This window comes from Heterodontus francisci, chromosome 9 (assembly GCF_036365525.1).
Source record: "Heterodontus francisci isolate sHetFra1 chromosome 9, sHetFra1.hap1, whole genome shotgun sequence".
Lineage (NCBI taxonomy): Eukaryota > Metazoa > Chordata > Chondrichthyes > Heterodontiformes > Heterodontidae > Heterodontus > Heterodontus francisci.
Window position 1 is genome coordinate 1,560,300 of NC_090379.1, and position 23,876 is coordinate 1,584,175.

Sequence of the window (23,876 nt, forward strand, 5' to 3'; positions counted from 1 at the left end):
CCTTATTCGGGGGTTAATAGATGGTACAATTTGGTGGGTCTACTTTAATTTGGAAAGTTTTAAATGATATGTTAGGCGATTTGTGGAACGACGGGATTGAATTAACAGTGCGTTTCTCCACCACAATCAGAATCGTATATTTTGACTGGGGGCTTCGACTGGAGTGGTTGGTCATAACACTGTACACGGACACCAGTGTCCGTGCTAAAAATTTTGAGGTCCGTGACTGGTAATTTCAGGGATGAGAAATTTACCATTGGCTCCAGTCCTACTTTAAAAAAAATCTCAGCCATCAGTTTCACAGCTGATAGGTATTCAGAGCATAGACCGAGCACGTCCAATTCAGACAAGTTCATGGTTTTCTGGCGGTTTCCGATTTATTTTTTAAAAGCCAGCCGAAAACCACGTACTTGTCTGAATTGGAAGTGCTGTTCTCGCTCTAAACAGCTTGTGAAGATGAATAAACTAATCTTGGCTACCTACTGTTAATCTCTCTGTCCCTTCCTGTCACACACTATTTTTCTGTTTTACATGACACTTCTGAGGTACTATCTGCTTCACCCTATAAAATTCTCCTGATTTGGAGATCACTGCCCTTTTATTGGCTGCCCTGTCCCAGATACATATTACAAGCAGTTGGAAAAGTTGCAAGATACCATCACGAATTAAATTGTTTTGTGACAACAGCATTGTGACAAATGGTGCGTCTTCCTATTGCTGATTTTTCCACTGCCTCACCTCAATAACCACAATAACCATCCTCTCCTTGAGTTTCATGGTTTATTGGATGAACTTGCACCCCTGACACAGTGAGAAGCCACAGAGGTCATCCGATAAGGTCCATCTACCACTCTGTGACATGATGTAGCTAGCTCTATTCTGTCAACAAAAGTAATTTACATTAGCATTGCACACTATTTTGCTTGCTTGCTCGCTAATACAGTTGTGCTGCTCTCCATTGATGTTTGTATGCTGAGCTACTTTATAGGGAGAAATGTATTTTGATGGCATTAGATTGGCTATAGATTTGCTATACAGCTTAATTGCCCCTATGTCCGTGGCTGATTGAATAATTTTGTCAAATGTCCGTGCTGCAACATGTCAATGCCTATCCCTGTCCATGGAGGCTATTTGTGCCTGCAGCTCACCAACCTTATTTACCACACTTTGTGCATTTACATAACAACAACAACTATATTTCCATAGCATATTTAACACAATAAAACATCACATGGCACTTCGCAGGAGCATTATAAAACAAAATTTGACAGTGGTGTTGGAGGTGAGGGTGGAGGGGATAGGGGAGGAGGGGTTTAAGAAGACAGTTTGCAGCAGATAAACGAAGATGGGGGTTACCTTTGCATTCAAGGATGATCTTGTAATAGTGAGCAGTTTTATCAGAAGAGTGCAGGACCCCATAGCGTTTCAGGTGGTCCAGCCAGATCTGGCAGTGGATGGCTAAAGTATAAGTATATTAAGGGCAAGTGGATAACCAGGGAAAGAGTAGGGCCCATTAGGGACCAAAGTGGCAATCTGTGTGTGGAGCCAGAGGACATAGGTGAGGTTTTAAATGATTACTTTTCATCTGTGTTCACTATGGAGAAGGACGATGTAGGTGAAGAGATCAGGGAGGGGGATTGTGATATACTTGAACATATTAGCATTGAAAGGGAGGAAGTATTAGCTGTTTTACCTGGCTTAAAAGTGGATAAATCCCCAGGCCCGGATGAGATGTATCCCAGGCTGTTATGTGAGGCAAGGGAGGTGATAGCAGGGGCTTTGACACAAATTTTCAAATCATCTTGTTTGTGATATACATTAATGATTTGGAGGAAAGTATAGGTGGACTGATTAGCAAATTTGCAGACGACACTAAGATTGGTGGAGTAGCAGATAGTGAAGGGGACTGTCAGAGAATACAGCAGAATATAGATAGATTGGAGAGTTGGGCAGAGAAATGGCAGATGGAGTTCAATCAGGGCAAATGCGAGGTGATGCATTTTGGAAGATCCAATTCAAGAGTGAACTATACAGTAAATGGAAAAGTCCTGGGGAAAATTGATGTCCAGAGAGATTTGGGTGTTCAGGTCCACTGTTCCCTGAAGGTGGCAACGCAGGTAAATAGAGTGGTCAAGAAGGCATACGGCATGCTTTCCTTCATCGGACGGGGCATTGAGTACAAGAGTTGGCAGGTCATGTTACAGTTGTATAGGACTTTGGTTCGGCCACATTTGGAATACTGCGTACAGTTCTGGTCGCCACATTATCAAAAGGATGTGGATGCTTTGGAGAGGGTGCAGAGGAGGTTCACCAGGATGTTGCCTGGTATGGAGGGCGCTAGCTATGAAGAGAGGTTGAGCAGATTAGGATTATTTTCATTAGAAAGACGGAGGTTGAGGGGGGACCTGATTGAGGTGTACAAAATCATGAGAGGTATAGACAGGGTGGATAGCAAGAGGCTTTTTCCCAGAGTGGGGGTTTCAATTACTAGAGGACACGAGTTCAAAGTGAAAGGGGAAAAGTTTAGGGGGGATATGTGTGGAAAGTTCTTTACGCAGAGGGTGGTGGGCACCTGGAACGCATTGCCAGCGGAGGTGGTAGATGCGGGCACGATGGAGTCTTTTAAGATGTATCTAGACAGATACATGAATGGGCAGGAAGAAAAGAGATACAGAACCTTAGAAAATAGGCGACATGTTTAGAGAGAGGATCTGGATCGGCGCAGGCTTGGAGGGCCGAAGGGCCTGTTCCTGTGCTGTAATTATCTTTGTTCTTTGTTCTTTGTTCTATCTCTGGCCATAGGAGTGGTACCAGAGGACTGGAGGACAGTGAATATGGTACCATTATTCAAGAAGGGTAACAGGGATAAACCAGGTAATTATAGGCCAGCGAGTCAAACATCAGAGGGAGGGAAACTATTGGAAAAATTTCTGAGTGACAGGATTAATCTCCACTTGGAGAGGCAGGGATTAATCAGGGATAGGCAGCATGGCTTTGTCAAGGGGAGATCATGTCTAACAAACTTGATTGAATTTTTCGAGGAGGTGACTAGATGTGTAAAGCAGTTGATGTAGTCTACATGGACTTCAGTAAGGCTTTTGATAAGGTCCCGCATGGGAGATTGGTTAAGAAGGTAAGAGCCCATGGGATCCAGGGCAATTCGGCAAATTGGATCCAAAATTGGCTTAGTGGCAGGAGACAGAGGGTGATGGTCGAGGGTTGTTTTTGCGAATGGATGTCTGTGACCATTGGTGTACCACAGGGTTCGGTGCTGGGGACCCTTGCTGTTTGTAGTGTACAGTGGCGCAGTGGTTAGCACCGCAGCCTCACAGCTCCAGCGACCCGAGTTCAATTCTGGGTACTGCCTGTGTGGAGTTTGCAAGTTCTCCCTGTGTCTGCGTGGGTTTTCTCCGGGTGCTCCGGTTTCCTCCCACAAGCCAAAAGACTTGCAGGTTGGTAGGTAAATTGGCCATTATAAATTGCCCCTAGTATAGGTAGGTGGTAGGGAAATATAGGGACAGGTGGGGATGTGGTAGGAATATGGGATTAGTGTAGGATTAGTATAAATGGGTGGTTGATGGTCAGCACAGACTCGGGGGGCCGAAGGGCCTGTTTCAGTGCTGTATCTCTAAACTAAACTAAACTAAACTAAACTAAACTAATGATTTACACAAGAATACAGGAGGTATGATCAGTAGGTTTGCAGATGACACTAAAATTGGTGGTGTTGTAAATAGTGAGGAGGAAAGCCTTAGATCACAGGATGATATAGATGGGCTGGTAAGATGGGCGGAGCAGTGGCAAATGGAATTTAATCCTGAGAAGTGTGAGGTGATGCATTTTGGGAGGACTAACAAGGCAAGGGAATATACAATGGATGGTAGGACCCTAGGAAGTACAGAGGGTCAGAGGGACCTTGGTGTACTTGTCCATAGATCACTGAAGGCAGCAGCACAGGTAGATAAGGTGGTTAGGAAGGCATATGGGATAATTGACTTTATTAGCCATAGCATAGAATATAAGAGCAGGGAGGTTATGATGGAGCTGTATAAAATGCTAGTTAGGCCACAGCTGAAGTACTGTGTACAGTTCTGGGCACCACACTATAGGAAGGATGAGATTGCACTGGAGAGGGTGTAGAGGAGATTCACCAGGATGTTACCTGGGCTGGAGCATTTCAGCTATGAAGAGAGACTGGATAGGCTGGGGTTGTTTTCCTTAGAGCAGAGAAGGCTGAGGGGGGACTTGATTGAGGTATACAAAATTATGAGGGGCATTGATAGGTTAGATAGGAAGAAACTCTTTCCCTTAGCGGAGGGGTTAATAACCAGGGGGCATAGATTTAAGGAAGGGGGCAGAAAGTTTAGAGGAGATTTGAGAGAAAAAATTTCACTCAGAGGGTGGTTGGAATCTGGAACACACTGCCTGAAGAGGTGGTAGAGGCAGGAACCCTCACAACATTTAAGAAATATTTAGATGAGCACTTGAAATGCCATAACATACAAGGCTACGGGCCAAGTGCTGGAAAATGGGATTAGAATAGATAGGTGCTTAATAGTCGGCATAGACATGATGGGCCGAAGGGCCTGTTTCTGTGCTGTATAACTCTATGACTCTATCTGCCATTTTCAGACACATACAGTGTAATCTGAACTTGGACCTTACTGTTTTCCCCCTTAGTCTGACCCCGCCTAATACCTTATCATACCTTACTCTTGTGCTACCTGCGTCTCCCAAACCTTTGTACACTTTTTCTCTGACATCCAGTTCTGGATGAGCAGAATTTCCTCCAATTAAATGTTGGAAAGACTGGAGCTATTGTGTTTGGTCCCCATCCAAACTCTGTTCCCTCACTACTGACTCCATCCTTCTTCTTGGCAACAGTCTGTGATTAAACCACTCTGTTCACAACCTTAGTATCACATTTGACCCCGAGATGAGCTTCCAACCTCATATTCGTACCATCACTAAGACCACCTATTTCCACCTCTGTAACATCACCTGACCTTGCCCCTGTCTCAGCTCATCTGTTGCTGAAACCCTCATTCATGCTTTTGTTATCTCTAGACTTGACTATTCCAATGCACTCCTGGTCAGCCTCCCACATTGTAATCTCCATAAATGTGAGGTTATCCAAAACTCTGCTGCCCATGTCTCAATTCACACCATGTCCCTTTCCCCTATTACCTCTGTGCTCACTGACCTACACGGGCTCCTGATCAAGCAAGGCCTCAATTTTAAAATTCTCATCCTTGTTTTCAAATCCCTCCATGGCCTCACCCCTCCCTATCTCTGTAATCTCCTCCAGCCCTACAATCCTCTGAGATATCTGCACTCATCTAATTCTGCCCTCTTGTTTGTGCATCATCGATTTTAATCGCTCCACTATTGGTGGCTGCGTCTTCAGCTGCCTGGGATCCTTAGCTCTGGAATACTCTCCCTAAACCTCTCTGCCTCTCCACCTCGCTTTCCTCCTTTAAGACACTCCTTAAAACCGATCTCTGTGTGCAAGTTTTTGCTCATCTGACCTAATATCTCCTTCTGTGGCTCAGTTCATATTTTGTTTTATAATGCTCCTGTAAAGTACCTTGGAATGTTTTATTCCATTACAGGCACTACATAAATATAAGTTATTGTTGTTTCTCCTTTGATGCTACTTTCTGGTTTCCATACCCCTATCAAGTTAGCTTCAAGTTTAAACCCTCCTCAACAGCACCAGGAACCCATTCTGCCTGTACAGGTCCCATCTCCCCAAGAATCAGTACCAATATCCCAGGAATCTGGAGCCCTCCCTCCTGCCAGTCTTCAGCCAATTCGATTCACTGAAGGCACTGGATACTGCAAAAGCTATGGGCCCTGACAACATTCCAGCAATAGTACTGAAGAACTGTGCTCCAGAACTTGCCGCACCCCTAGCCAAGCTGTTCCAGTACAGCTACAACACTGGCATCTACCCTGCAATGTGGAAAATTGCCCAGGTATGTCCTGTACACAAAAAGCAGGACAAATCTAATGTGGCCAATTACTGTCCAATCAGTCTACTCTCAATCATCAGTAAAGTGATGGAAGGTGCCATCAACAGTGCTATCAAGCAGTACTTGCTTAGCAATAACCTGCTCAGCGACGCTCAGTTTGGGTTCCGCCAGGGCCACTCAGCTCCTGACCTCATTACAGCCTTGGTTCAAACATGGACAAAAGAGCTGAACTCAAGCGGTGAGATGAGAGTGACTGCCCTTGACATCAAGGCAGCATTTGACCGAGTATGGCATCAAGGAGCCCTAGCAAAACTGGAGTCAATGGGAATTGGGGGAAAACTCTCTGCTGGCTGGAGTCAGACCTAGCGCAAAGGAAGATGGTTGTGGTTGCTGGAGGTCAATCATCTGAGCTCCAGGACATCACTGCAGGAGTTCCTCAGGGTAGTGTCCTCGGCCCAACCATCTTCAGCTGCTTCATCAATGACCTTCCTTCAATCATAAGGTCAGAAGTGGGGATGTTTGTTGATGATTACACAATGTTCAGCACCATTCGTGACTCCTCAGATACTGAAGCAGTCCGTGTAGAAATGCAGCAAGACCTGGACAATATCCAGGCTTGGGCTGATAAGTGGCAAGTAACATTTGCACCACACAAGTGCAAGGCAATGAGCATCTCCAACAAGAGAGAATCTCACCATCTCCCCTGGACATTCAACGGCATTACCATCGCTGAATCCCCCACTATCTACATCCTAGGGGCTACCATTGACCAGAAACTGAACCGGAGTAGCCATATAAATACCGTGGCTACAAGAGCAGGTCAGAGGCTAGGAATCCTGCGGCGAGTAACTCACCTCCTGACTCCCCAAAGCCTGTCTACCATCTACAAGGCACAAGTCAGGAGTGTGATGGAATACTCTCCACTTGCCTGGATGGGTGCAGCTCCAACAATACTCAAGAAGCTCGACACCATCCAGGACAAAGTAGCCCACTTGATTGGCACCCCATCCACAAACATTCACTCCCTCCACCACCGACGCACAGTGGTAGCAGTGTGTACCATCTACAAGATGCACTGCAGCAACGCACCAAGGCTCCTTAGACAGCACCTTCCAAACCTGCGACCTCAACCATCTAGAAGGACAAGGGCAGCAAATACATGGGAACACCACTACCTGCAAGTTCCCCTCCAAGTCACACACCATCCTGACTTGGAACTATATCGCCGTTTCTTTACTGTCGCTGGGTCAAAATCCTGGAACTCCCTTCCTAACAGCACTGTGGGTGTACCTACCCCACATGAACTGCAGAGGTTCATGAAGGCAGCTCACCACCACCTTCTCAAGGATAATTAGGGATTGGCAATAAATGCTGAAATAAAAACAAGAAATGCTGGAAAAACTCAGCAGGTCTGGCAGCATCTGTGGAGAGTGTAGCAGAGTTAACATTTTGGGTCAGTGACCCTTCTTCGCAGTTCTGATGAAGGGTCACTGACCCGAAACATTAACACTGCTTCTCTCTCCACAGATGCTGCCAGACCTGCTGAGTTTTTCCAGCATTTCTTGTTTTTATTTCAAGTTTCCAGCATCCGCAGTATTTTGCTTTTATTTTAGGCAATAAATATCCACATCCCATGAATGAATGAAAAAGGGATAAACACCTGGAAACTGGGTCACTTGGAACAGGGATAATAAAGGACAAACACCAGGGAATGGGGCAATAAACAGCAGGATTTGCCACCACTTCGTTTTGTCTCCCACTAGGAGCCTGTCCCTTTAAATTGGGGCTGGGCTCTGCAGGTGTCCTTCAGCCAATCAGAGCGACAGGCTGGTGCTCGTGGAACGAGCGAGACGGCTTCTACTATTGGGGAACGCTCCTGTCAATCATCGTGGACCCGCCCCTTTCTGGAGCATCCGCCAATCAGCGCCAGGAACGTTTTGGACTTCTGGCCCAATGCGTTACGCAGCGAGAGCGGGTGATTGACAGGTGAGAGTCAGCGCGCGGCTCGGGCCGCTTTTCAGGCAAGTCGACTATAGTGCGCATCGCAGCCGAACTCACCTGCTAACTACAGGTGGTATTGAGGGAGCGCCGCAGTGTCGGAGGGGTCAGTATTGAGGGAGCGCCGCAGTGTCGGAGGGGTCAGTATTGAGGGAGCGCCGCAGTGTCGGAGGGGTCAGTGCCGAGGGAGCGCCGCAGTGTCGGAGGGGTCAGTGCCGAGGGAGCGCCGCAGTGTCGGAGGGGTCAGTGCCGAGGGAGCGCCGCAGTGTCGGAGGGGTCAGTATTGAGAGTGGCAATAGTAAAAGGTTTAGTTTGGCTACAGAAAAGAACAAGGAGCAATCTGGAGTAAAAATAATTTCAGTGGGGTGAGAAATTGGAATTAAAAAGTTTGGAGGGCAAATCTGCAAAGTAACAATGGGCTACATTTAAAAAGGAGATGGTTTGGGTACAGCTGAGGTACATTTTCATTGGGTAAGGTAGGACAAACAAAGCCAGTGTTTCCTGGATGACAGAGTTGGAGAGTAAGATGAAGCAGAAAGAGGTGCGTATGACTGATATAAAAGCAAAATACTGCAGATGCTGGAAATCTGAAATAAGAACAAGAAATGCTGGAAATACTCAGCAGGTCTGGCAGCATCTGTGGAGAGAGTCATGGAGTTATCCAAAAACAAGCACTTAGGCCCATTGTGTCTGTGCCGACCATCAAGCACCTAACTATTCGAGCCCCATTTTCCATCAGTTGGCCCGTAGCCTTGTATGCTATGGTGTTTCAAGTGCTCATCTAAATACTTATGTTGAGGGTTCCTGCCTCTACCACCTCTTCAGGCAATGTGTTCCAGATTCCAACCATCCTCTCGGTGAAAATTTTTTCCTCAGATCCCCTCTAAACCTCCTGCCCCTTACCCTAAATCTATGCCCCCTGATTATTGACCCCTCCACTAAGAACAAAGAAAATTACAGCACAGGAACAGGCCCTTCGGCCCTCCAAGCCTGCGCCAATCCAAATCCTCTATCTAAACCTGTCGCCTATTTTCTAAGGGTCTGTATCTCTTTACTTCCTGCCCATTCATGTATCTGTCTAGATACATCTTAAAAGACGCTATCGTGCCCGCGTCTACCGCCTCCACTGGTAATGTGTTCCATGCACCCACGACCATCTGCGTAAAGAACTTTCCACGCATATCCCCCCTAAACTTTTCCCCTTTCACTTTGAACTCGTGTCCCCTAGTAATTGAATCCCCCACTCTGGGGAAAAAGCTTCTTGCTATCCACCCTGTCTATACCTCTCATGATTTTGTACACCTCAATCAGGTCCCTCCTCAACCTCCGTCTTTCTAATGAAAATAATCCTAATCTACTCAACCTCTCTTCATAGCTAGCGCCCTCCATACCAGGCAACATCCTGGTGAACCTCCTCTGCACCCTCTCCAAAGCATCCACATCCTTTTGGTAATGTGGCGACCAGAACTGCACGCAGTATTCCAAATGTGGCCGAACCAAAGTCCTATACAACTGTAACATGAACTGCCAACTCTTGTACTCAATACCCCGTCCGATGAAGGAAAGCATGCCGTATGCCTTCTTGACCACTCTATTGACCTGCGTTGCCACCTTCAGGGAACAATGGACCTGAACACCCAAATCTCTCTGTACATCAATTTTCCCCAGGACTTTTCCATTTACTGTATAGTTCACTCTTGAATTGGATCTTCCAAAATGCATCACCTCGCATTTGCCCTGATTGAACTCCATCTGCCATTTCTCTGCCCAACTCTCCAGTCTATCTATATTCTGCTGTATTCTCTGACAGTCCCCTTCAGTATCTGCTACTCCACCAATCTTAGTGTCGTCTGCAAACTTGCTAATCAGACCACCTATACTTTCCTCCAAATCATTTATGTATATCACAAACAACAGTGGTCCCAGCACGGATCCCTGTGGAACACCACTGGTCACACGTCTCCATTTTGAGAAACTCCCTTCCACTGCTATTCTCTGACTCCTGTTGCCCAGCCAGTTCTTTATCCATCTAGCGAGTACACCTTGGACCCCATGTGCCTTCACTTTCTCCATCAGCCTGCCATGGGGAACCTTATCAAACGCCTTACTGAAGTCCATGTATATGACATCTACAGCCCTTCCCTCATCAATCAACACTCTCACTTCCTCAAAGACTTCTATTAAGTTGGGAAAAAGTCTCTTCCTATCTAACCTATCAATGCCCCTCATAATTTTGTATACCTCAATCAGGTCCCCCGTCAGCCTTCTCAGCTCTAAGGAAAACAACCCTAGCCTTTTCAGTCTCTCTTCATAGCTGAAATGCTCCAGCCCAGGCAACATCCTGGTGAATCTGCTCTGCACCCTCTCCAGTGCAATCACATCCTTCCTATAGTGTGGTGCCCAGAACTGTACACAGTACTCCAGCTGTGGCCTAACTAGTGTTTTATACAGCTCCATCATAACCTTCCTGCTCTTATATTCTATGCCTCGGCAAATAAAGGCAAGTATCAGAGAATCAGCATCAGAACTGATGAAAGGTCGCGACCTGAGACGTTAACTCTGCTTCTGTCTCCACAGCTGCTGCCAGACCTGCTGAGTATTTCCAGCATTTCGTGTTTTTATTGCTGATGCCAGGTCGATAATTGATATCAAGTTGCTGGGAAGTGAATATAGAAAGTTCAGGGGGGAAGTGGAAAAAGAAATGAGAAGCGAAGAGAGTGGTAGCTAACATAAAAGGAACTCAAAAACCTTCTATCGACATATCTTTAGTAAAAGGTGGAGTGGGGCCGATTAGGGACCAAAAAGGAGATTTATGCAGAGGGCATGGCTGAGGTACTAAATGAGTACTTTGCTTCTGTCTTTACCAAGGAAGAAGATGCTGTCAAAGTCGCAGTGAAAGGAGGTGGTTGAGATACTGGTTGGGATAAAAATTGATAAAGAGGAGGTGGTAGTATGGCTGGCTGAACTTAAAATTGATAAGTCACCAGGACTGGATCAGATGCATCCGAGGATGCTGAGGAAAGTAAGGGTGGAAGCACTGGCCATAATCTTCCAATCCTCCTTAGATACAGGGGTGGTGCCAGAGGACTGGGGAATTGCAAGTCATAAGAATCATAGCTATTTACAGTATAGAAGGAGGCCATTTGCCCCATCGTGTCTGTACTAGCCTACAAGTAGCCATCCAGCCATTTTATTTATTCATTCAAGGGATGTGGGCGTCGCTGGCCAGGCCAGTGTTTATTGCCCATCCCTAATTGCCCTTGAGAAGGTGGTGGTGAGCTGCCTTCTTGAACTGCTGCAGTCCATGTGGGGTAGGTGCACCCACAGTGCTGTTGGGAAGGGAGTTCCAGGATTTTAACCCAGTGACAGTGAGGCAACGGCGATGTAGTTCCAAGTCAGGATGGTGTGTGACTTGGAGGGGAACTTGCAGGTGGTGGTGTTCCCATGCAAAGAACAGTACAGCACAGGAACAGGCCATTCGGCCCTCCAAGCCTGCGCCGATCTTGATGCCTGCCTAAACTAACACCTTCTGCACTTCCGGGGTACGTATCCCTCTATTCCCTTCCTATTCATGTATTTGTCAAGATGCCTCTTAAACGTCGCTATCGTACCTGCTTCCACCACCTCCCCCGGCAACAAGTTCCAGGCACTCACCACCCTCTGTGTAAAGAACTTGCCTCTCACATCCCCTCTAAACTTTGTCCCTCTCACCTTAAACCTATGTCTCCTAGTAACTGACTCTTCCACCCTGGGAAAAAGCTTCTGACTATCCACTCTGTCCATGCCGCTTATAACTTTGTAAACCTCTATCATGTCGCCCCTCCACCTCCGTCGTTCCAGTGAAAGCAATCCTCATAGCTAATGCCCTCCAGACCAGGCAACATCCTGGTAAACATCTTCTGTACCCTCTCCAAAGCCTCCACGTCGTGCTGGTAGTGTGGCGACCAGAATTGCATGCATTTGCTGCCCTTGTCCTAGTTGGTTGAGGTTGCGGGTTTGGAAGGTGCTGTCTAAGGAGCGTTGGTGTGTTGCTGCAGTGCATCTTGTAGATGGTACACGCTGCTGCCACTAATCCCACTTCCAGCTCTTCGTCTGTAGTCTTGTAGGTTATAGCACTCCAAGTGCATATCCAAGTTTTTTGAAATGTTAAGAGAGTTTCTGTCTCTACCATCCTTTCAGGCAGTGAGTTCCACATGGCAGACTGGTCATGGAAGTAAAAGCCCATGGGATCCAAGAAAAAGTGACAGGTTGGATCCAAAATTGGTTCAGAAGCAAAGGGTAATGGTTGATGGGTGTTTGTGTGACTGGAAGGCTGTTTCTCGTGGAGTTCTGCAGGGCTCAGTACTAGGTACCTTGCTTTTTTTGGTATATATTAATGATCTAGACTTGAATGAAGGAGGGGTATGACTATGAAGTTTGCAGATAATGCATAGAAACAAAGAAAAATAGGAGCAGGAGTAGGCCATTCGGCCCCTCGAGCCTGCTCCACCATTCAATAAGACTGTGGCTGCTCATCCAAACTCATTAACCTGTTCCTGCTTTCTCCTCGTATCCCTTGATCCCTTTAGCCCTAAGAACTATATCTAACTCTTTCTTGAATATATTTAATGATTTGGTCTCAACTGCTTTCCGTGGTAGAGAATTCCACAGGTTCACCACTCTCTGGGTGAAGAAATCTCTCCTCATCTCAGTCCTAAATGGCTTACCCCTTATCCTTAGACTGTGACCCCTGGTCCTGGACACCCCCGCCATCAGGAAAATCCTTCTTGCATCTAGTCTGTCCAGTCCTGTTAGAATTTTGTAGGTTTCTATGAGATCCCCTCTTATTCTTCTAAACTCTAGCGAATACAAGCCTAATCGACCCAATCTCTCTTCATACGTCAGTCCCGCCATCCCAGGAATCAGTCTGGTAAACCTTTGCTGCACTCCCTCCATAGCAAGAACATCCTTCCTCAGATAAAGAAACTAAAACTGCACACAATACTCTAGATGTGGTCAAGACATCCTTGCTCCTGTACTGTAATCCTCCCGCTATGAAGGCCAACATACCATTTGCCTTCTTAACTGCCTGCTGCACCTGCATGCTTACTTTCAATGACTGGTGCACAAGGACACCCAGGTCTTGCTGCACCTCCCCCTTTCCCAATCTGTCACCGTTCAGATAATCTGCCTTTCTGTTTTTGCCACCAAAGTGGATAACCTCACATTTATCCACATTATATTGCATCTGCCATGTATTTGCCACTCACTCAACCTGTCCAAATCACCTTGGAGCTTCTCTGCGTTCTCACAGCTCACGCTCCCACCCAGCTTTGTGTTGGCTGCAAACTTGGATATATTACATTTAATTCCCTCATCTATATCATTAATATATATTGTGAATAGCTGGGGTCCTAGTACTGATCCCTGCAGTACCCCATTAGTCACTGCCTGCCACTCGGAGAAAGACCCATTTATTCCTACTCTTTGTTTCCTGTCTGCCAACCAGTTCTCTATCCATGTCAGTGCCTTACCCCCAATCCCATGTGCTTTAATTTTACACGCTAATCTCTTATGTGGGACCTTATCGAAAGCCTTCTGAAAGTCCAAATATACCACATCTACTTGTTCTCCCTTATCTATTCTACTGGTTAAATCCTCAAAAAATTCCAGTCGATTTGTCGAGCATGATTTCCCTTTCGTAAATCCATGTTGATTTTGTCCGATCCTGTCATTGTTTTCCAAGAGCTCTGCTATTACATCTTTTATAATGGACTCTAGCATTTTCCCCACTACTGATGTCAGGCTAACCGGTCTATAATTCCCTGTTTTCTCTCTATCTTTTTTTAAATAGTGGGGTTACATTAGCTACCCTCCAATCCGTTGGAACTGTTCCAGAGTCTTAGAATTTTGAAAATTGACCAGCAATGCATCTACTATTTCTAGGGCCATTTCCTTAAGTACTCTGGGATGTAGATTATCAGGCCTGGGGGATTTATCGGCCTTCAATCCCATCAATTTCCTTAACACCATTTCCCTACTAATATTGATTTCATACAGTTCCTCCGATGTTCAACATTTCTGGGAGGTAATTTGTGTCCTCCTTTGGGAAGACAGAACCAAAGTACCCACATGGGTCCTAGTTCTGCCTGTCTTTTTGTGGGATATGTCGAGCATTCTTTGTTCCAGTTCTACTCAGGCTCCCTCCCCCAACTCTTTTTCCGGTACATTGATGACTGTGTCGGTGCCATTTCCTGCTCCTGCCCCGAACTGGAAAACTTTATCAACTTTGCTTCCAATTTCCACCCTTCTCTCACCTTTACATGGCCCATCTCTGACACTTCCCTTCCCTTCCTCAACTTCTCTGCCTCCATCTCTGAGGATAGGTTGTCTACTAATATCCATTATAAGCCCACTGACTCCCACAGTTACCTCGACTACACTTCTTCACACCCTACCTCCTGTAAGGACTCCATTCCATTCTCCCAATTTGTCCGTCTCCGACGCATCTGCTCTGATGATGCTACCTTCCATGACGGTGCTTCTGATATGACCTCCTTTTTCCTCAACAGAGGATTCCCCCCCACTGTTGTTGACAGGGCCCTCAACCATGGCCGGCCCATTTCCCGCACCTCTTCCCTTCCCTCCCAAAACCGTGACAGGGTTCCCCTTGTCCTCACTTTCTACCCCACCAGCCTCCATATCCAAAGGATCATCCTCCGCCATTTCCTCCAGCGTGATGCCACTACCAGTCGCATCTTCCCCTCCCTTCCCCTGTCAGCATTCCGAAGGGATCGTTCCCTCCGCGACACCCTGGTCCACTCCTCCATTACCCCCACCACCTTGTCCCCGTCCCATGGCACCTTCCCCTGCAATCGCAGGAGGTGTAATACCTGCCTATTTACCTCCTCTCCTCACTATCCAGGCCCCAAACACTCCTTTCAGGTGAAGCAGCGATTTACTTGTACTTCTTTCAATGTAGTATACTGTATTCGCTGCTCACAATGTGGTCTCCTCTACATTGGGGAGACCAAACGCAGACTGGCTGACCGCTTTGCGGAACACCTCCGCTCAGTCCGCAAGCAGGACCCTGAGTTCCGGTTGCTGGCCATTTCAACACTCCCTCCTGCTCTCATGTTCACATCTCTATCCTGGGATTGCTGCAGTGTTCCAGTGAACATGAACGCAAGCTCGAGGAACAGCATCTCATTTACTGATCAGGAACACTACAGCCTGCCGGACTGAACATTGAGTTCAATAATTTCAGAGCATGATGGGGCCCCCCGTTTCACTTTTATTTTTAGTTATTTTTTCTTTTTTACATTTTTTACAATTTTTTTTGTATGTTTATTTCATTTCATCTTGGTTTGTTCAGTTTACTTACCCACTTTTTTTTTCACGTTTGTACTTGCTGCTGTTCAATCTTCAGTCCATTAACACCCTATCTGTACTGATGCTTTGTCTTTCAACACACCATTAACATATTGTTTGCCTTTGCTCCATGACCTTTTGGTTAGCAATGTGGCCTCGTTCAATCTACACCTTCTCCTTTGTTATCTCTTGCCCCACCCCCGCATTACTTGCTTATAACCTTTGACATTTCTAATATTTGCCAGTTTCGAAGAAGGGTCACTGACCCGAAACGTTAACTCTGCTTCTCTCTCCACAGATGCTGCCAGACCTGCTGAGTGGTTCCAGCATTTTTTGTTTTTATTTCAGATTTCCAGCATCCACAGTATTTTGCTTTTATTATATATATATATTTAATTGTTCTGCCATTTCTTTATTCCCCATTATAAATTGACCTGTTTCTGACTGTAAGGGACCTACATTTGTCTTCACTAATCTTTTTCTCTTCACATATCTATAGAAGCTTTTCCAGTCAGTTTTTATGTTCTCTGGAAGCTTACTCTCATACTCTATTTTCCCCTCCTTAATCAATCCCTTTGTCCTCCTTTGTTGAATTCTAAACTGCTCCCAATCCTCAGGTTTGCTGCTTGTTCTGGTCATTTTATATTTCTCCTCCTTGGATCTAATACTATCCCAAATTTCTTTTGTCAGCCACGGTTGAGCCACCCTTCCTGTTTTATTTTTGTGCCAGACAGGAAGGAACAATTGTTGCAATTCATCCATGCACTCTTTAAATGTTAGCCATTGCCTATGTACTGTCCACCCTTCAAATAACGTTCCCCAATTTATCATAGCAACCGTGCCTCATACCTTCCTAGTTTCCTTTATTTGGATTCAGGACCCTACTCTCGGAATTAACACTCTCACTCTCCATCTTCATTCTATCATGTTATGGTCGCTCTTCCCCAAGGGACCCCACGCAACAAGATTAACTAATCCTTTCTCATTACACAATACCCAGTCTAGGATAGCCTGTTCCCGAGTTGGTTCCTCAACGTATCGGTCCAAAAAACCATCACGTACGCACTGCAGGAATTCCTCCTCTACAGTATTATTTCTAATTTGGTTTGCTCAATCTAGATGTAGATTAAATTCACCCATAATTACAGTTGTACCCTTATTGCATGTGTCTCTAATTTCCTGTTTTATGCCATCCTCTACATCACTGCTGTTTGGGGGTCTATAAACAACCCCCACCAACGTTTTCTGTCCCTTGGTGTTTCTTAGCTCCACCCATACAAATTCCACATCAGGATTCTCAGAGCTAATATCCTTCTTCACTATTGTATTGATTTCCTCATTTATTAATAACGCGACTCCACCTCCTTTCCTTTTTTGCCTGTCCTTCCTAAATATTGAATACCCTTGGATGTTCATAGAGTCATAGAGTCGTACAGCATAGAACCAGGCCCTTCGGCCCACTGCGTCCATGCTGACCGTAATGCCAATCTATACTAATCCCACCTGCCTACATTAATTCCATATCCCTCTATGCCTTGCTCGTTCAAATACCTGTCCAGATGCCTCTTAAATGTCGCTCCTGTTCCTGCCTCCACCACCTCCTCAGGCAGCTCATTCCAGATACCCACTATTCTTTGTGTAAAACATTTACCCCTTTGATCCCCTTTAAACTTCCTCCCTCTCACCTTAAATCTATGCCCTCTAGTTTTACTCACCCCTGCCATGGGAAACAGACTCTGGCTATCTACCCTATCTATGCCTCTCATAATTTTATATAAGTCTATCATGTCCCCTCTCAGCCTCCTTCACTCCAGGGAAAACAGACCCAGCCTATCCAATCTCTCTTTATAACTCAAGTCCTCCAAACCAGGCAACATCCTTGTGAATCTTTTCCCTCTCTAGCTTAATCACATCTTTCCTGTAGTGCGGCGACCAGAACTGCACACAGTACTCCAGATGCGGCCTAACCAAAGTTATGTACAACTGTAACATGATGTCTCAACTCTTGTACTCAATGCCTCGGCCGATGAAGGCAAGCATGCCATATGCCTTCTTCACCATCCTGTCTACTTGTGTTGCCACTTTCAGGGAACTATGTTACTTGCACCCCAAGGTCTCTCTGCTCAACAACACTCCCCAGGGCCCTGCCATTCACTGTATATGTCCTGCCCTGGTTTAACTTCCCAAAATGCATCATTTCACACTGCGTTAAATTCCATTTGCCAATCCCTTGCCCACTTTCCCAGTTGATCTATATCCTGTTGTAATCTTAGACAACCTTCTTCACTGTCCACTATACCACCAATTTTGGTGTCATCTGCAAACTTACTAATCATGCCCCTTACATTCACATACAAGTCATTAATATATATGACAAACAACAGAGGGCCCAGCACTGATCCCTGTGGCACACCACTGGTCATCGGCCTCCAATCGGAAAAACAACCCTCCACTACCACCCTCTGCCTCCTATCACCAAGCCAATTTTGTATCCAATTTGCTAGCTCACCCTGGATCCCATGTGTTTGAACCTTCTGGACCAGCCTACCATGCAGGACCTTGTCAAAGGCCCTGATAAACTCCATGTAGAGAACGTCCATCGCCCTGCCCTCATCAATCCTCTTGGTCACCTCCTCGAAAAACTCAATCAAATTTGTGAGACACGATTTCCTACGCACAAAGCCATGCTGACTATCCCTATTCAGACCTTGCCTTTCCAAATGTGTATAAATCCTGTCTCTCAGAATCCCTTCCAATAACTTTCCCACCACTATGTAAGGCTCACCAGCCTGTAGTTCCCTGGCTTATCCCTGCTGCCCTTCTTAAATAAAGGCACAACATTAGCTATCCTCCAGTCTTCCGGTACCTCACCCGTGGCTAATGATGATACAAAAATCTCTGCCAGGGCCCCAGCAATCTCCTCCCATGCTTCCCATAGCATCCTAGGATACACCTGGTCAGGCCCTGGGGATTTATCCACCTTAATGTGCTTCAAAACCTCCAACACCTCCTCCTTTGTAATGTTGATATGCTCTCGGGTATTGTTGTTCCCTCCCTCCAACTCACTAGCTTCCATGACCTTCTCCACGGTAAGTACAGACGAGAAGTATTCATTTAAGACCTCGCCCATTTCCCGTGGCTCCACACATAGATTACCACACTGATCTTTAAGGGGACCTACTCCCGCCCTAGCTACACTTTTACTGTTCATATACAAACAAAGAACAAAGAATCTATACTTTCTAGAATCTTTTAGGATTCTCCTTTACCTTATCTGCCAGGGAAATCTCATGGCCCCTTTTCGCCCTCCTGATTTCCTTCTTAAGTGTAGTCCTGCATCCCCTATACTCCTCGAGGGACTCGCTCGATCCCAGCTGCCTATACCTGACATATGCCTCCTTCTTTCTCCTGACCAGACCCTCAATATCCCTCGTCAACCAAGGTTCCCTAAACTTGCCAACCTTGCCCTTCCATCTAACAGGAACACGCCGGCCCTGAACTTTTCCTATCTCACTTTTAAAAGCCTCCCACTTGCCAGATGTCCCTTTACCTGTAAACAGCCTCTCCCATTCAACTTTTGAGAGTTCCTGTCTGATGCCATCAAAATTAGCCTTCCCCCAATTTCGGACTTCAACCCGAGGACCAGTCCTATCCTTTTCCATAACTATCTAGAAGCTAATAGAGTTAGGGTCACTGATCCCAAAGTGCTCCCCCACTGACACATCAACCACCTGCCCATCCTCATTTCCTAAGAGGAGGTCGAGTGTAGCCCCTTTTCTAGAAGGACCATCAGTTCCCATCCTTGGTCACCCTGCAGCCATGTCTCCGTAATCGCAACTATATCGTATCCATTTATATCTATTTGCGCGGTTAATTCACCTACCTTATTGCGAATACTCCACGCATTGAGACACAATGCCTTTAGGCTTGTCTTTTTAACATTCTAGCATTATTTCGCACAATGGTCCTATTTGTTTCTTGCCCTTGATTTTTATGCCTTCCACTTTTGCCTTTTTGTTTCCTTTCGTTTCTATCCTTGTTTCCTCCTCCTCAGTCTCCCCGCTCAGGTTCCCATCCCCCTGTCATTCTAGTTTAAATCCTCCCCAACAGCACTAGCAAACGCCCCTGCGAGGACATCGGTTCCGGTCCTGCCTGGGTGTAACCCGTCCTGCTTGTCCAGGTCCCACCTTCCCCAGAGCTGGTCCTGATGTCCCAGGAATCTAAAGCCCTCCCTCCTGCACCATCTCTCCAGCCACATATTCATCAGCTTTCCTATTTCTGTCATCACTGTCACGTGGCACTGGGAGTAATCTGGAGATGACAACTTTTGAGGTCCTGCATTTCAATCTCTCTTCTAGCTCCCTAACCTTTGGCTTCAGGACCTCATCTTTATTTCTGCCTTGTTCAAAAAAGGGTTTAAGGATAATCCCAGCAACTACAGGCCAGTCAGTTTAAACTTAGTGGTGGGAAAGCTTTTAGAAACAATAATCTGGGACAAAAGTACCAGTCACTTGGGTAAATGTAGATTAATTAAGGAAAGCCGGCATGGATTTGTTAAGCACAAATCATGTTCAACTAAATTGATTGAGTTTTTTGATGAGGTAACAGAAAGGGTTGATGAGAGTAATGTAATTGATGTTGTGTACATGAACTTCCAAAAGGCATTTGATAAAAGTGCCACATAACAGGCTTCTCAGCAAAGTTAGAGCCCATGGAATAAACAGGACAGTAGCAGGATGGATACGAAATTGGCTGAGTGACAGGAAACTGGGAGTAGTGATGAATAGTTGTTTTTCAGACTGGAGGACGGTATATAATGGGGTTCCCCGGGGACTGCTTTTCTTGATCTATATCAAAGACCTGGACTTGGGTGCACAGGGCACAATTTCAAAATTTGTGGATGACAGGAAACTTGGAAGTATTGTTACTGTGAGGAGGATAGTGATAAACATCAGGAGGATGTAGACTAACTGGTGGAATGGGTGGACAAGTGGCAGTTAAAATTTAATGCAGAAGAGAAATGTGAAGTGATACTTTTGGGGAGGAAGAATGAGGTGAGGCAGTATAATAGTCATAGAATCATGGAAGGTTTAAGGCACAGAAAGAGGCCACTCAGCCCATCGTGTTTGCACCAACTGAGAAATGAGCTACCCAGCCTAATCCCACTTTCTGGCATTTGGTCTATAGCACTGGTCTGTAGCACTGAAGCTATTGAAGATGTTATAGCAGGGCATTTAGAAAAAATCAAGGTAATCAGGCAGAGTGAACATGGTTTTGTGAAAGGGAAATCATTTTTAACCAATTTATTGGAGTTCTTTGAGGGAGTTATAGGTGCTGTGGATAAAGGGGAACTGGTGGATGTATTGTACTTAGATTTCCAGAAGGCATTTGATAAAGTGCCACATCAAAGGATATTGCAGAAAATAAAAGCACATGGAGTAGGGGGTAACATATTGGCATGGATAGAAGATTGGTTAGCCAACAGAAAACAGTAGGCATAAATGGGTCATTTTCTGGTTGGCAAGATGTACCGAGTGGTGTGCCGCAGGGATCTGTGCTGGGGCCTCAACTTTTTACAATTTATATAAATGACTTAGATGAAGGGACTGAAGGAATCGTTGCTAAATTTGCTGATGAAACAAAGATAGATAGGAAAGTAACTTGTGAAGAGGACATAAGGAAGATACGTAGAAACATAGAACACAGAAAAATAGTAGCAGGAGTAGGCCACTTGGCCGTTCGGGCCTGCTCTGCATTCAAAAAAGATCATGGCTTATTGCCTAATTCAGTACACTGTTCCCGCTTTCTTCCCATATCCCTTGATCCCTTTGGCATTAAGAAATATATCTATCTCCTTCTTGAATATATTTAATGACTTGGCCTCCACTGCCTTCTGCAGAAGAGAATTCCACAGGTTCACCACCCTCTGAGTGAAGAAATTTCTCTTCATCTCGATTCTAAATGACTTACCCCGTATCCTGAGACTGTGACCCCTGGCTCTGGACTTCCCAGCCATCGGGAACATCCTCCCTGCATCTAGCCTGTCTAGTCTTGTTAGAACTTTGTAAGTTTCTATGAGATCCCCTCTCATTCTTGTAAACTCTAGTGAATATAGGCCTAGTCGACCCAATCTCTCCTCATACGTCAATCCTGACATCCCAGGAATCAGCCTGGTAAATCTTCTTTGCACTCCCTCCACGGCAAGGACATCCTTCCTCAAATAAAGAACACTGCACGCAATACTCCAGAGGTGGTCTCACCAAGGCCTGTATAACTGCAGTAAGACATCCTTGCTCCTGTACTCAAATCCTCTTGCAATGAAGGCCAACATCATAAGGATCAGACAGGGCTCTAGAGGGTTACAAGGTAGCCAGGAAGGAACTGAAGAATGGACTTGGGAGATCTAGAAGGGGACGTGAAAAAGTCTTGGCGGGTAGGATTAAGGAAAATCCCAAGGCGTTCTACACTTATGTGAGGAACAAGAGGATGGCCAGAGTGAGGGTAGGGCCGATCAGGGATCGTGGAGGGAACTTGTGCCTGGAGTCGGAGGAGGTAGGGGAGGTCGTAAATGAATACTTTGCTTCTGTATTCACTAGTGAGAGGGACCTGGTCGTTTGTGAGGACAGCGTGAACAGGCTGATATGCTCAAACAGGTTGATGTTAAGAGGGAGGATGTGCTGGAAATTTTGAAAGACATGAGGACAGATAAGTCCCCGGGGCCAGACGGGATATACCCAAGGATATTACGGGAAGTGAGGGAAGAGATTGCCGCGCCTTTGGCGATGATCTTTGTGTCCTCACTGTCCACTGGAGTAGTACCAGATGATTGGAGGGTGGCAAATGTTATTCCCTTGTTCAAGAAAGGGAATAGGGATAACCCTGGGAATTATAGACCAATCAGTCTTGCGTCGGTAGTGGGCAAATTATTGGAGAGGATTCTGAGAGACAGGATTTATGATTATTTGGAAAAGCATAGTTTGATTAGAGACAGTCAGCATGGCTTTGTGAGGGGCAGGTCATGCCTCACAAGCCTTATTGAATTCTTTGAAGATGTGACAAAACACATTGATGAAGGAAGAGCAGTGGATGTGGTGTATATGGATTTTAGCAAGGCGTTTGATAAGGTTCCCCATGGTAGGCTCATTCAGAAAGTAAGGAGGCATGGGATACAGGGAAAGTTGGCTGTCTGGATACAAAATTGGCTGGCCCATGGAAGACAGAGGGTGGTAGTAGATGGAAAGTATTCAGCATGGAGCTCGGTGACCAGTGGTGTTCCACAAGGATCTGTTCTGGGACCTCTGCTCTTTGTGATTTTTATAAATGACTTGGATGAGGAAGTGGAAGGCTGGGTTAGCAAGTTTGCCGATGACACGAAGGTTGCTGGAGTTGTGGATAGTGTGGAAGGCTGTTGTCGGTTGCAACAGGACATTGACAGGATGCAGAGCTGGGCTGAGAAGTGGCAGATGGAGTTCAACCTGGAAAAGTGTGAAGTGATTCATTTTGGAAAGTCGAATTTGAATGCAGAATACAGGCTTAAAGACAGGATTCTTGGTAGTGTGGAGGAACAGAGGGATCTTGGGGTCCATGTCCATAGATCGCTCAAAGTTGCCACCCAAGTTGATAGGGTTGTTAAGAAGGTGTATGGTGTGTTGGCTTTCATTAACAGGGGGATTGAGTTTAAGAGCCGTGAGGTTATGCTGCCGCTCTATAAAGCCCTGGTTAGACCACACTTGGAATATTGTGTTCAGTTCTGGTCGCCTCATTATAGGAAGGATGTGGAAGCTTTAGAGAGGGTGCAGAGGAGATTTACCAGGATGCTGCCTGGACTGGAGGGCATGTCCTACGAAGAAAGATTGAGGGAGCTAGGGCTTTTCTCATTGGAGCGAAGAAGGATGAGAGGTGACTTGATAGAGGGGTACAAGATGATGAGAGGCATAGATAGAGTGGATAGTCAGAGACTTTTTCCCAGGGTGGAAAGGCCTATCACCAGGGGGCATAATTTTAAGGTGATTGGAGGAAGGTTTCGGGGAGATGTCAGAGGTAGGTTCTTTACACAGAGTGGTGGGTGCGTGGAATGCACTGCCAGCGGTGGTAGTAGAAGCAGATACATTAGGGACATTTAAGCGACTCTTGGATAGGTACATGGATGATAGTAGAATGAAGGGTATCTAGGTAGTTTGATCTTGGAGTAGGTTAAAGGTTCGGCACAACATCGTGGGCCGAAGGGCCTGTACTGTGCTGTATTGTTCTATGTTCTTACACACCATTCACCTTCCTAATTGCTTACTGCACCTGAATGCTTGCTTTGAGCGACTGGTGTACAAGGACACCCAGGTCTCGTTGCACTTCCCACTTTCCCAATCTATCACCATTCAGATAATCTGCCTTTCTGTTTTTACAACCAAAATAGATAACCTCACATTTATCCACGTTATACTGCATCTGCCATGCATTTGCCCACTCACCCAACTTGTCCAAATCACATTGGAGCCTCTTTGCATCCTTTTCACAGCTCACTTTCCTCCCCGCTTTGTGTTGTCTGCAAATTTGGAA

General features: G+C 45.8%; 1 protein-coding gene across 2 annotated transcripts in view; it reads left to right on the forward strand.

Moving 5' to 3' along the window:
• Positions 1 to 7,892: 7,892 nt before the first annotated feature.
• erg28 (ergosterol biosynthesis 28 homolog) overlaps positions 7,893 to 23,876 on the forward strand; it is a 59,164-nt gene continuing 43,180 nt past the window's right edge. Inside the window, exon 1 of one of the 2 annotated variants that reach the window (XM_068038427.1) lies at positions 7,893 to 7,961. The gene's annotated coding sequence lies outside the window, so the exon portion shown is untranslated. Of the gene's footprint in view, positions 7,997 to 23,876 lie in introns of both variants that reach the window. The other variant, XM_068038426.1, reaches the window with a different exon arrangement.